We start from the raw sequence: 12562 nt of genomic DNA on the forward strand, positions 1-12562 counted from the left end.
ATCAGTCCAAATATGTGACTGACCTTCTAAAGAAATACTCTCTCTCAAATTCATCATCAATGAGAACTCCTATGGCTACAGGAGTTAAGTTATTTACTGATCCATCAGGCAAATCTGTGGATGTCACAACCTACAGAGGCATGATTGGATCACTCCTGTACCTAATTGCTAGTAGACCTGATATTATGTTTGTCACATGTCTTTGTGCAAGATATCAATCAAATCCCAAGGAATCGCATCTCTCTGCAGTCAAGAGGATCTTTAGATACCTCAAGGGAACTCCTTCATTGGGTCTCTGGTATCCAAAGGACTCTGGCTTTGATCTAATAGCCTATACAGATGCAGATCATGCAGGTTGCAAGCTTGATAGAAATAGTACGTCTGGAAGCTGTCAACTATTGGGGGACAAGCTAGTAAGTTGGACATCCAGAAAACAAAACTATGTCTCAACATCCACAGCAGACTCAAAATAGTACGTCTGGAAGCTGTCAACTATTGTTGCTGCTAGTTGTTGTTCACAACTTCTCTGGATGAAGACTCGGATTAAGGACTATGGTTTCAACTATGACAAAATTCCCATCCTCTATGACTCCAAGAGTGCCATAGCAATCTCTGCAAACTCAGTACAGCATTCCAAGACAAAGCACATCGATGTAATGTACCATTTTCTGAAAGATAATGTTGAAAAAGGTAACATAGAAATGTATTTTGTTCCCACTGAGATTCAACTTGCTGACATCTTTACAAAAGCTCTCGATGAGAAAAGATTTTTATTTCTAGTCAGCAAGATAGGTATGTTGAATCTCACCACTTAAAGGCAATCATTACCTTCAAACCAGAGATCCTTCATATCTCATGGTTATGCCTATAAGTGATATATCAATTATTAGCCATAAACCTCAAGTACTCTAAACCAGAGCCTCTGGCCATAAAGATCAGAGCCTCTGGCTATTTAGATTCACTTCGATTAAATTTTTGGCAAACAACCTCCATCGCCTTTGAACCAGAACTCCTATGGTCCAAAGCAAATACTTAGTAATATTTACCTAGTATTCTCTTCACAACCAGAGCCTCTGGTTCTAAAGACCAGAGCATCCGGATTCACAATCTTTGGAACCAGAGTTACTCTGGTCTCAAAGGCTCACCCATCACACGTCTTTCACATACACTTCACCATTTTCCATTAACCATTTTCTTTGCTTCACAACCAGAACCTCTGGTTCTATAGACCAGAGCCTCTGGCTTTGTTCTTTTTGGAACCAGAACTCCTCTGGTCTCAAAGACCCCTTCTCCACTTCCACTTAGACACCTTTCATACATTAATCATCATTTACAACCAGAGCCTCTGGTTGGCCTAACTCTTCTTTATTATTTGTCTGAGGGGGAGTCTTTGAAAATTTCTAATTTGAGGGGGAGTTTTTGAGGGGGAGCAAAAATATTCATCTCCACATCTCATATTCTTCATGGACATTTTCCATCCAGAGTCTCTGGTCCTACTATCCAGAGCCTCTGGTCACCCAAATGCTACATACGTATCTAACCAGAACTCCTCTGGTTCTATATACTGGATTAACAATGCTTATCTAAAACCTCTGGTTTGCAATCCAAGGTTTCTATAATCATACAATCCAACATTACATCAATGACTTTCTTCATAGATGTTCACCCAGAACTCCTCTGGTTCCTCCCCAATGAGTCATGAACAACCAGAGCCCCTCTGGTTCCATGACAATAATTTTTATACAAAAATTCATCTTAATTGAACCTCATTTTTCAAGATTATACAAAATTGTAGCTTTTGTGACTAAAAACTATACAACATGGGTTTTTAGAAGACCAAAACTTCGTAATTAGTATTAATCTTACAATTAGATGGGATTTTTAAATTCAAATTATTTTTGGGTTATGTATTCATCAAGCTATTATTTTGAATAATGTTTATTCAAATAATTTCCCACGTCATCATAACCACGCGCCTGACACCCTCAACAGCCTGTTCCCAACATACCCTTTTAACCTTTCCCTCTCCCTAACCCCGTCTTGACACATGTCCTACTATATTAAATGCACGTACTATCAAGACGGCTCACGTTCCTCAAATCAAATCGTCACGAAACAAACCACCAAAACTTTTCATGATTATTGTATTTTAATAATCAAGAAACGTTTCCTTTTCCAACCCCCCCTTACCCTAACCCATCTCCATTCTCCCGCCTATATATATCATTCTTCTACCTCCATTTTCCTTTTACGCTTTCATAAACCTGCAACTACACTCTCCAAACTTCTAAACCTGCAACCACACTCTGAAAACCTCCAACCCAGCAACCTTCTCAAAATTGCAAAAATKGCATCCTCCGCTTCTCATGAATCCAACAACAATGATAGCAGAATCCAGTCGACAGGAGCCGATAGCCGTGTCATCATCTTCCTACCAATGCGGCCAAATAATCACGCTATCGAACTCAAAACCGCCTTATTTGACGACCGTTTTGCCATTGTTATTGAGTTCTTCAARCACAGTATTCTTCTTCCTGCTCTCACCCTTGCCGATACARCCGTACCCATAAAGKACGTTCAACAGTATTGGCAAACCTGTGAGTTTGATGAAGAAAGCCACGGTATCATGGGGGACATAGACGCCCCTAACGATATGATCTGCTCTATTAAAATATCACGGGCTAAGGTTTCCCGGATACTGTTCATTCCAACACGAGAAGAACTTGGCATTTCGCAATTTGACGAACCACCAACCACCGACGACATTCTTCGATTCCTGAAAATGCTAGGTTACAACAGTGACATACGCACCATCTCAAATTTTAAACGCCAATGCCTTCCACCAATGTGGAATATGTTCTTCTCCCTTCTGAACAGAACCCTTACATGCAAATTGGGCTCCTTGGACCAAGGCAACACAAATATCATGACAATAATGTACGGGCTGTACTTCAACTTGACCCTCGAGTACGCCTTCCTCATCTACAACGAAATACTTTCAGCGGTAGTCAAGAAGTTGAAGCTCCAGGCCGCTGGTAAGCCTCTCCCTGCGGTTCTCTTTCCGCGCTTCATCGCTCTTTTCATCGGGGATGGAATGAGATACGCCAGACCTATGAACGCTCCATGCTATCCCAAGAACCGAGGGCAGCTACCACGGAGCATTTAGAGCCGTCCCCCCCTCCAAGCGAGGGAGCACAAGTGTCATCTTCATCCGATGATGAAGATGATGATGATGATGCTACTCGTGCTTCCCCCGGCCTTACTCATACAATTCCTCAACCTACTTCTCAAAGGGCAACCACATCCACTACCCCTGGCGATCAAAGCCAAAGGGGTATTGAAACAGGACGACCCAGTCCAACCCCAACCCCAGCCAGCCATCCAGAGACCATTCTTCAGGCCTCTGGAGATGAACAAGCCGAGGAGCCACGTTTACCATCACCCCTCTCTCAACAGAGAGGTGATGAAGAGATAAGAGCCCCTTCGCCTCAAGGCTCGCCACATCCCTTCACACACACAGAAGCATGAGTTGCTTCTGACGTTGAATCCATAGATCGTTCAGAGCGATCTTCCCTTCATGCACCTCCCTCTTCGATATTTGATCTATCGAAGGGGAAACACATTCGCTTCACCTACTCGGCGTCTGAAACCGAGGAAGAGGAAGCTGATGTCGCAACATCGCGAGATAGCTCCTCTCTCGAGGGCTATCAAGGACACGATGGAAGTCCTTCAAGACCAACCTTCTCACAAGGTCAAGAAGGCGCCTCAGGAGCAAAGGCACAACCTGCAGCATCCGTTGCTGCAGGGGTTACCCCACTTGCTGATCTGGTCACAAAGGCTGAGTTCCAAGCCTTTGTCGATACAGTGATGCGGTCCTTGGAAGACCTTAAACTCATCATGCAAGGGATTGTAGAAAACCAACCCTCCACCTCTACCTCTGACCTCCAACAATCCCTTGCAATCCTACAACGCCATCTTACCCAACTCGAAACCCAAACACAAACCAACACCACCCTCCTACAAATGCTCCAACAAACCATACCCCGACACCATAACACCTCTTCCTCCCTAGCCACTCAACGAAACCAAGTCATTATCCAATCCATCGCCACTCTTACGGCCTAAGCAACTGAAGCCGATGAGAACCTTACCTACATAATCACCCAACTTCAAATCATCCTCCGCAACCTTCACTCCCTATCAACCACCCTCCCCCAAGTCCCTCACCAAACACCACAACCATCCACCACAACTACCGATGCCACCCTCGCCACTCTCACCCACCAGTTGGCCTCAATCCAAGACACCCTCACCCAACTCCCTGCTGCTATTCTCGCCCAAATCCCCCAGCCCATTCCTCAACCCCCACCTCCTTCTGCAGGCCCATCATTCGATGAAGCATTCTCCTCTTTCACTACAGAGGTGAGAGATCTAATAACCAACCTTCCCATTCCCCCATCCACATCAACAACCACCATGCCACCATCAACTTCATCCTTAACGACATAGTTCGCCACATGAGCGGACTTGCAAGCTCTGTCGAAAGCACTGATCTCATCTTTTAACGAGATCAGTGCCAAATTTGTTCATCGGGTCACTCATCCAACAATGGTTCTCTCCCAGAACCTGGCAGATGAACAATGGTGCACCACTTCCCTCCTAGAAACAATGGAGGCGAGTCAACGGCAAACAGCCCTGAAGGCATACCTCGCCACCTTCAGGAAGAAACAAAAGAAGAAGAGGACAAGAGCCTCTTGCTCTAGCAGCCGCCCGCACAAGAGGCCTAGGCATGAGGACCATGACCCCGATGATCAAGGTCTTGGACCTCATGAGGGGGAGACACAGGTCGCGGCTGCACGTGAAACCGAATCCGCTGCACCATCACCATCACGACAACCACCATCTTCGCTAGAAGGAACCCAGGCGAGGGAACCAGAGGCTCCACCCTCTGAAGATGTAAATATACAAGTTCCCTCTGCCGCAATCCAAGAGCCCATCGTGTTGAGCTCTTCAACCGATGAAGAACCTACCACACCACCAACACAACTTAACCAACCTCTTCCTTCTACACACACATCAAGCCTACCGTTAACCCATTCACCAACGCCTCGCACAACCCAATCCTTCATCATTTCCACACAACCAGAACCTATAACAAACCAACCATCGCCCCAACTACCATAAACCCCAACAGAAACCTATGCACTAGAAACCACCCAAACGGAGCCAACCAATGAAACCATATCCACTACCCTATACAAACCCAAACTGAAACACAACCCCCAACCGATACACAACTCTTAACCCATCAACCAGTGGTGCATGCGGATACTCCCTCTTCTTCAAGACAACCTCCACAAGGCCTGGTAGATGAAATCATACAGAGCATGGAGTCGATGAGGAGACGTCCTCAACTGCCGCCCAGGGAACCAGTCATGATGGAAAACATCCATCAATATATGTATCAAGACCGCGATGAGAGTTTGTCCACAAACCCTCCAATCTTATCGCCTGAGTCTATGGACCTCTTACACCATCGATTCATCAGACAGACCACACAAGCACCACAGGCTGTCTTTTCGAATGATGGAATAAGGAGGGTCATAGACTTGAAAGTAAAGACGTTTGCCAACTGAGCTATCCGATACATCGAGTTTACCGTGGAGAGAGCACATGGGGCATTTAGCGTCTTTAACGAAAATGACCTCATCAATCTCAACCCATACGACTTGATCGAGTTATACGCTTACACAGCTCAAAGACAGGATCACGACATAAGATTTTGAATGGCAAATCGAGCAGTTGTGAAGACGATGGAATCCCTGGTGAAACACAGAGCCAAAAGTGATTTTGAAATTTCTTTTAGGCTAGGCATTGAAAGACTATCATGCGCTCCTCCAAACGAAGACTTCTAGGGCTTACAGGAGAAATGATCTGCCTCAGTTTTGACTCAACCCGAACTTGGACTTGTTTATAAGAATGAGTTCGGGGTTAAAAAATTCTTCAGACTGACTGAAGCCTTCAAGTATTCAACAGATACACTTGAATGGTTTCAGAAAATTATTAGAGAAAGACTGGGCAGAAACCATGTGCCGAGGGAAGTAGGAAGTCAGCTCATTCACAATATATCAATAGTCATCGCATATCGAAAACTGCTCCTGCGCTTCTAAGAAATATACTCAGGTAGCTCGTGATGAGTTAAAAGTTTTTGTTAATTTTGCCTCGATGTATTTTAATTCAAGTATTGTAAGAAGTTTCATCATCCAATGAAAATTTGGAATTTAATGTTTTTCTACTAGATTAGTTTATGTTCTTCTCAAGTCTGTCTAGACTATAATATGTAATTTCATTACTTAGGGGGAGATTGTTAAACCCCACAATTCATAATGTAAAAAGTAATGAAAAACTATAAGTGATGAAGAACCAGAAGACCAATGAAGACAGCAAGGTAGAAACGACTAAGTCTGGAATTCAACCAGATGACCGATGGACAGTCCAAGGATGCGATGGAAAGAACATTCTCATCGATCCTCTAGTCATCAACACTTAGAAGATTTTCCAGCACTTCATCCAAGCATGCAATGAAGATTTGAAGATAAGGATGAAATCATCATATCATGAATGACAGCTGGAGATGACAAGTCAACAGCTGGAATTCGAGTTTATCTCAATATTAGCGCCTATCCATACAAAAGATAAACATTATCTGTTAATAGAAGATTTACTAGAAAATAGCATTATATAGTTATCTTCTTTTTAGCTGATTAGTATAAATAGGTGATTAGACCTATTGTAAAGAGAGTCGCTAGAATAGCTTTACGTTCTTCCTATAATAAGAGTGAAACTTTTGAAGCTCAAGACTGTTCTTAAATATTCTTATTTTTCTTCTTGAGCATTCATAACTTTCTTCGTTAAATCACTATAATTTGGTTATTCTTAACTAGATTATTAGTGTTATTGAAAGATCTGGGATCAACACCGAACGTAGGTGTTTATCTGCCAGAATCGGTGTTCTCTCATGGGCAACTTTACGTGGCATTATCTAGAGGTATATCACGAGGAACTACAAAAGTCTTGGTTAAACCTGTCAAAAAATTCAACCGTCGTGGAGTCTATACATCAAAAGTGGTCTATCAAGAGGTTTTACACGATTAAGGTACAAGCAACCATTGATTATTAAACATTCATTATGTGCTTGTGTGTGTTTATATATTTACTTATAATGACTCTGTATTTCTTGCAGTAGGTATCGTCATATTGACGTTTTGAGCACAATATATAAATGTATTTTTTACACGTTATTTTACTTTCCAATCTATTCAACATTACTTTCAAGTTTTATTTTCCAAATTACAAGTTGCAAAAAAAAAAATTAACCACTAATGCTTAGTTAAATCGAAGTGTAATAAAATAAAATCACTTAATATATTAGAACATGAAGATCCGATCCAGTATTAGCCAATAATTTGATATACTCGATTTATAATTTATTTTATGCTATTCTAAATTAGACTTGAATTTATATGCCACACAAAACGAAACCAACATCACCATGATAGAAAATATAAAAAAAAACATGAAACATGAGTTACTTTTTGATTTATCCATCTTCAAACTCGATAATTTGTAGATCTCGCTGCATTGCAGCGGGTATACTACTAGTATAAATAAATAAATAAAACTTGCCGAGCAAGTGGCATAAAAATAGGGTATTGTCATCGGTTAAATTTTATGAATACACAGTTACACAAATCAAAAAGAAAAAGAAATTGATGGGCATGGGAATGGGAATGGCCTCCAATTCATCGGGGACCTTGGTCCACTCATCTCGATCGGGGACAAGAATTCCTTATTAAATCGGGGATGGAAATCCTAGTTTGTCTCAAACCAGGATGGGGATGGGGAAGGGTATCACACTCCTCGTCCTGTTTCGTACCCGTCATATATATTAATTGATAAACTATATATTATTTAATTCAACTAATTGTTAATTCATAATTTTCTATTTCGTAAGTAGATTTAGAATCTAAAATTGTTTTCCTTTATGTTAGTAAGTAATATTTTAAAATGTCAAGTCAAAAAACAGTTACTCGATATGTTTTAGTATTACTCGATAAAGTTTTATATTATTTCCCTATTATTATGATGTGACAAATACATGGAATGAATTTAAATATATGAGCAAGTTTTTTTTTCTAAATAAAATTGAATTTCTTTTGGTTTTAGGTTATTAATCATTATATAATGTGATTTTTTGTATTAGATTAAATTCATTTTTATTTTAGGTTGACTGGAAATATGTGAAATTTAAACATGGATTGTATCTCATATATTTTATTTAAAATAACTTACATAAACAGGAAAAAGTCATCGTTTGCTCGTTGGAGGTCCCCGTTTCCCTATGGGAATGTGGTCATATTATCTAGTGAGGATAATGACAAGGACGGGGAGAGAGATGAGGAATAGGGGACGGGGATGGGGATCAAGGTCCCCGCCCTATTCCTATACCTAGAAATTGAAAGGAAAGGGCACATACGAGGGGTTACTTCATTACTTAAGAATTTTTGCTATAAATCAAGGTATAATACTTTGAAATTTTTCATAAATGACAGTTCGGCTTTGTTTGGTGTAAAAGGTTGGACTGGATTTGAAGGAATTTGGAATTGATTTTCATTTCAATCTCATGTTTGTTTTGAAGGATTTCATAGATTTGAAATCTAGGGATTTCAACAAACAAAATGTTTTGAAATCCTACTGATTGATTGATGTTAAAATAGTCTTCTTATCCAATCTTGACTTAACTAACTTAACTTTGAATCTCTTGTTTGTGAATATTGTGACAGGCTTGGGTAGATTCTGTCAACATGAAAAAGTTAAATGCTGAACAAGTAGAGGGAGTGCGCCTCATGTTGCAGAATAGATAAGGGTTAGCGGAGCAACTCAAGTCATACTTCAAGGGGCATTTCTGGTCAACAATGATAAATATATAAATGCTTTAATGTGCAGACCCAGCTCACATCTCAAGTCATATTTCTTACAATTTGCTCTCAATATTCTCTCTCTCTCAATATTCTCTCACAAGAAGTTCTTCCAATATTATTAAAAGATCTATCTCTGATATTTACGAAGTCTACCAGTTAGTTCTTCTTTTCATCATCTTATTCTTGTAATAAATTTCAGATCTGTAGTTATTGTTTTAAGATCTTATTATTGTTCTTGTATTCTTTTATTGAATGTTCTTAATAAGAAATACTTTGAATATGATGCGATTAACATGGTATCAGAGCCAAAGGTACGCATCTATGACTTCTCTTTGATTATCTGTTGTTACTAAAAAGAAAACAAAATAACAAAAATAAGGGAGTGTTTTAAAGATTTCGAGTTTTCTTTGAAGCGTTTACGCTTCTGTTTACATCGAATCTTCCATGATATTGTTCATTTTTTTTTAAAAAGTTTTTCTTTCTCGTTGTCTGAAATGATCGATTGGGTTTGCACCACAAAATTTGTGGTCCCCTGTCGAGATCTGGCTGTTGATTTTCTTTGTGATTTGTTACAACCAGAAGTGATTGATTCAGTTGTACCATTTCTGTTATGGTCCCTTATCTAGATCTGGTTATTATCTGCTTTAGATGATCTGTGTCCTCTTCCAAATCATTTTTCTTTTATATGAGAATATGAATATGGACTTTGTTCATGTAAGATCGGTGTCCTTATTCCAGATCTGTTTACTTTTCTTTTCCAGATCTGTGTCCTAACTCCAGATCTGATGTATGTTTCTTATTTGTTCTTATTGGATCTGTGTCCTTCTTCAAGATCTGGTTGTGATTACACTCTGTATATTCTGGTTATTGTTTATCGTGATCTGTGATATAATCTGGCTGTATTCTGCTTTTTATTTGTCAAGATCTGGATGATTTCAGATCTGGCCCTATTTCGATTCATTAATTCATGTTCTTTGTTCAGGTACGATCTGGTTTCCCTCTCTGGTATTTGTACTTTTAACAAAGAGTTAAAAGTTCACAGGTGTTATTTTTTTTGATATTTTGTCCTTTAATTTTGTTAAAGGACCTTGTGGTAAGATTGTATTTGGTTGTTCTTTCCTTCTGTGGTTTCTTCTTCTTCCTTGTGTGCTTATATTTCTGTTCAGGGACTGTTTTGTTGGCTTGACCTAGCACTCTGAAGTGTTTTAGGAATCTTGCCTTTAAGCAACTCAGTTCCTTGTGTGTTTCTGTTTGTTAATGGCAACTTCTCAAGTTTCCTCGGGAACGTCAAGTATAATGGAATCTAGAGTCAATAAATTGGACTTTGGAGATTCTTTATACTTGCATCCTAGCGATACTAGTGGAGTCTCCATTTTATCCTTCAAACTAAGTGGTACTGAGAATTATAAGGTGTGGTCGTGTGCAATGATATTAGCTCTTGAAACCAAAAACAAATTGGGTTTTATCGATGGATCTTGTCCCCGTCCCATAAATGATCCCATCCTTGAAAAACAGTGGGATCGCTGTAATTCTGTGGTTCTCTGATGGATTTTAAATTCCATGACTGAAGACTTGTTCCTTGGACAAGTTTTCTCAAAAGAATCCTCTCAAGTATGGGACGAATTAAAAGAGACGTATGATAAGGTAGACGGATCGGTTACTTTTAATCTTTACCAAAAAATCAATTCCTTGACTCAAAATAATATGTCTGTCTCCGAATATTACCATAAGCTGAACTCCTTGTGGAAACAATTCGATGCCCTTGTGAAACTTCCATCTTGTATTTGTAACGCTTCCCATGACTTTACTGAACATAGTCAGCTTATTAAACTAATGCAATTTCTCATGGGGCTAGATGACATTTATCAGCCTATTAGGAGCAACATCCTAACCAGAGACCCCCTCCCTTCCGTTAAAACCGCTTTTTCATTAGTTTCTAGGGAGGAGTCCCATAGAGGAGCAAATTTACATCAAACTCGGGCTAAAACTCAAAATTCGGCTTTTTTAAGTAAAGGGTTTGAAAATAGAAGAAGACCCGGTAGAAACCCTACTAATCTTGTATGCAAGCATTGTGGTGTCTCTATTCATACGATTGAACGTTGTTTTAAACTGATAGGCTTTCCCAAGGATTTTCCAAATCGATCCAAAACCTCAAATCCCAATCTTAGATCAACTTCTGTAAATTCTTCCACATCTGATACTATTTTGTCTAAGCCTTCCTTTAGTTTTCAGAAGAACAGGTCGCTAAGATTTTGAATTTAATCAATCAAACTACTACCTCTACCTCTGACGGAGCATCTGCCAATATGGCAGGTATGTTTGATCATTCCCAGTCTGGTTGGATAATAGATTCTGGAGCTAACCAACATATGACTTCTAGCTCCTTAAATCTAGAAAATATAGTTGATGTTACTGATTTAAATCTTAAGGTCACTCACCCTAATGGGACCAAAGCAAAGATAAACAAGATTGGAAATTTAAAATTGTCTAATAATGTTATCTTGTTTGATGTGCTTGTGGTCCCTGAATTCAATGTTAATCTTCTGTCCGTCCATAAGCTAGCTAGAGACAATAAAGTTTCAATAAGATTTGATGAAACAAAATGTTATGTCCAGGACTATCTACAGAAGAACATTGTGGGGACTGGTAGTCAGAATGGAGAGCTATATTTTTTTGATCAAAACTCTAACAGTAATGTTTCCTTCTCCTCCAATACCAGTAGTATGATTTGCTTTGTTTCTTCTCATCTATGGCATAGTCGTCTTGGTCACCCCGCTGATCAAGTCTTGTCTGTCCTAAAAGATAAACTTAAAATTGGAAATGAAACGAGTGGTCCTTGTGAGATTTGCCATAAGGCAAAACAAACCAGAGAAAAATTTGTTCCTAGCATACATAAATCTAAAACACTAGGAGAAATAATTCATCTAGATGTATGGGGCCCTTATCATGTCCAGAGTAGAGAGGGATATAGGTTTTTCTTGACCATTGTGGATGATTTCACTCGTGCAGTGTGGGTTTACCTTTTAAAAACTAAACATGAGGTCGGTGAATATGTTGAAATTTTTTGTAACTTCTTATTCACTCAGTTTGGAAAATTTGTTAAAATTTGTAGGAGTGATAATGGAACAGAATTTGTTAACCAAAGGTTAAATTCTTTTTTTGAATCAAAAGGCATAATCCACCAGACTTCGTGTGTGTATACACCCCAACAGAATGGGGTGGTTGAGCGTAAGCATAGGCACTTACTTAATGTTGCTAGGGCTCTCATGTTTCAAGCGGGAGTCCCTCTTAATATGTGGAATGAGTGTGTGCTAACTGCTACGTATTTGATAAACAGAACTCCTTCCTCTCTTTTAAATGGTAAGAGCCCATATGATCTGGTTTATGGATTCCAGCCTGTTCTTGCTCATCTTCGCAATTTCGGGTGTCTCTGTTTTGTTCTCATACCCAACATAACTGTTAAATTTTTACCCAAATCTGAAAAATGGGTCATGTTGGGATATGCCAACTCAAAAAAGGGTTATAGACTTTACAGTCTAGAAACCAAGAAAATTATTTTTTCCAGAGATGTAAAATTTTAC

Source organism: Cynara cardunculus, assembly GCF_001531365.2.
Source record: "Cynara cardunculus var. scolymus isolate 2C chromosome LG 12, CcrdV1, whole genome shotgun sequence".
NCBI lineage: Eukaryota > Viridiplantae > Streptophyta > Magnoliopsida > Asterales > Asteraceae > Cynara > Cynara cardunculus.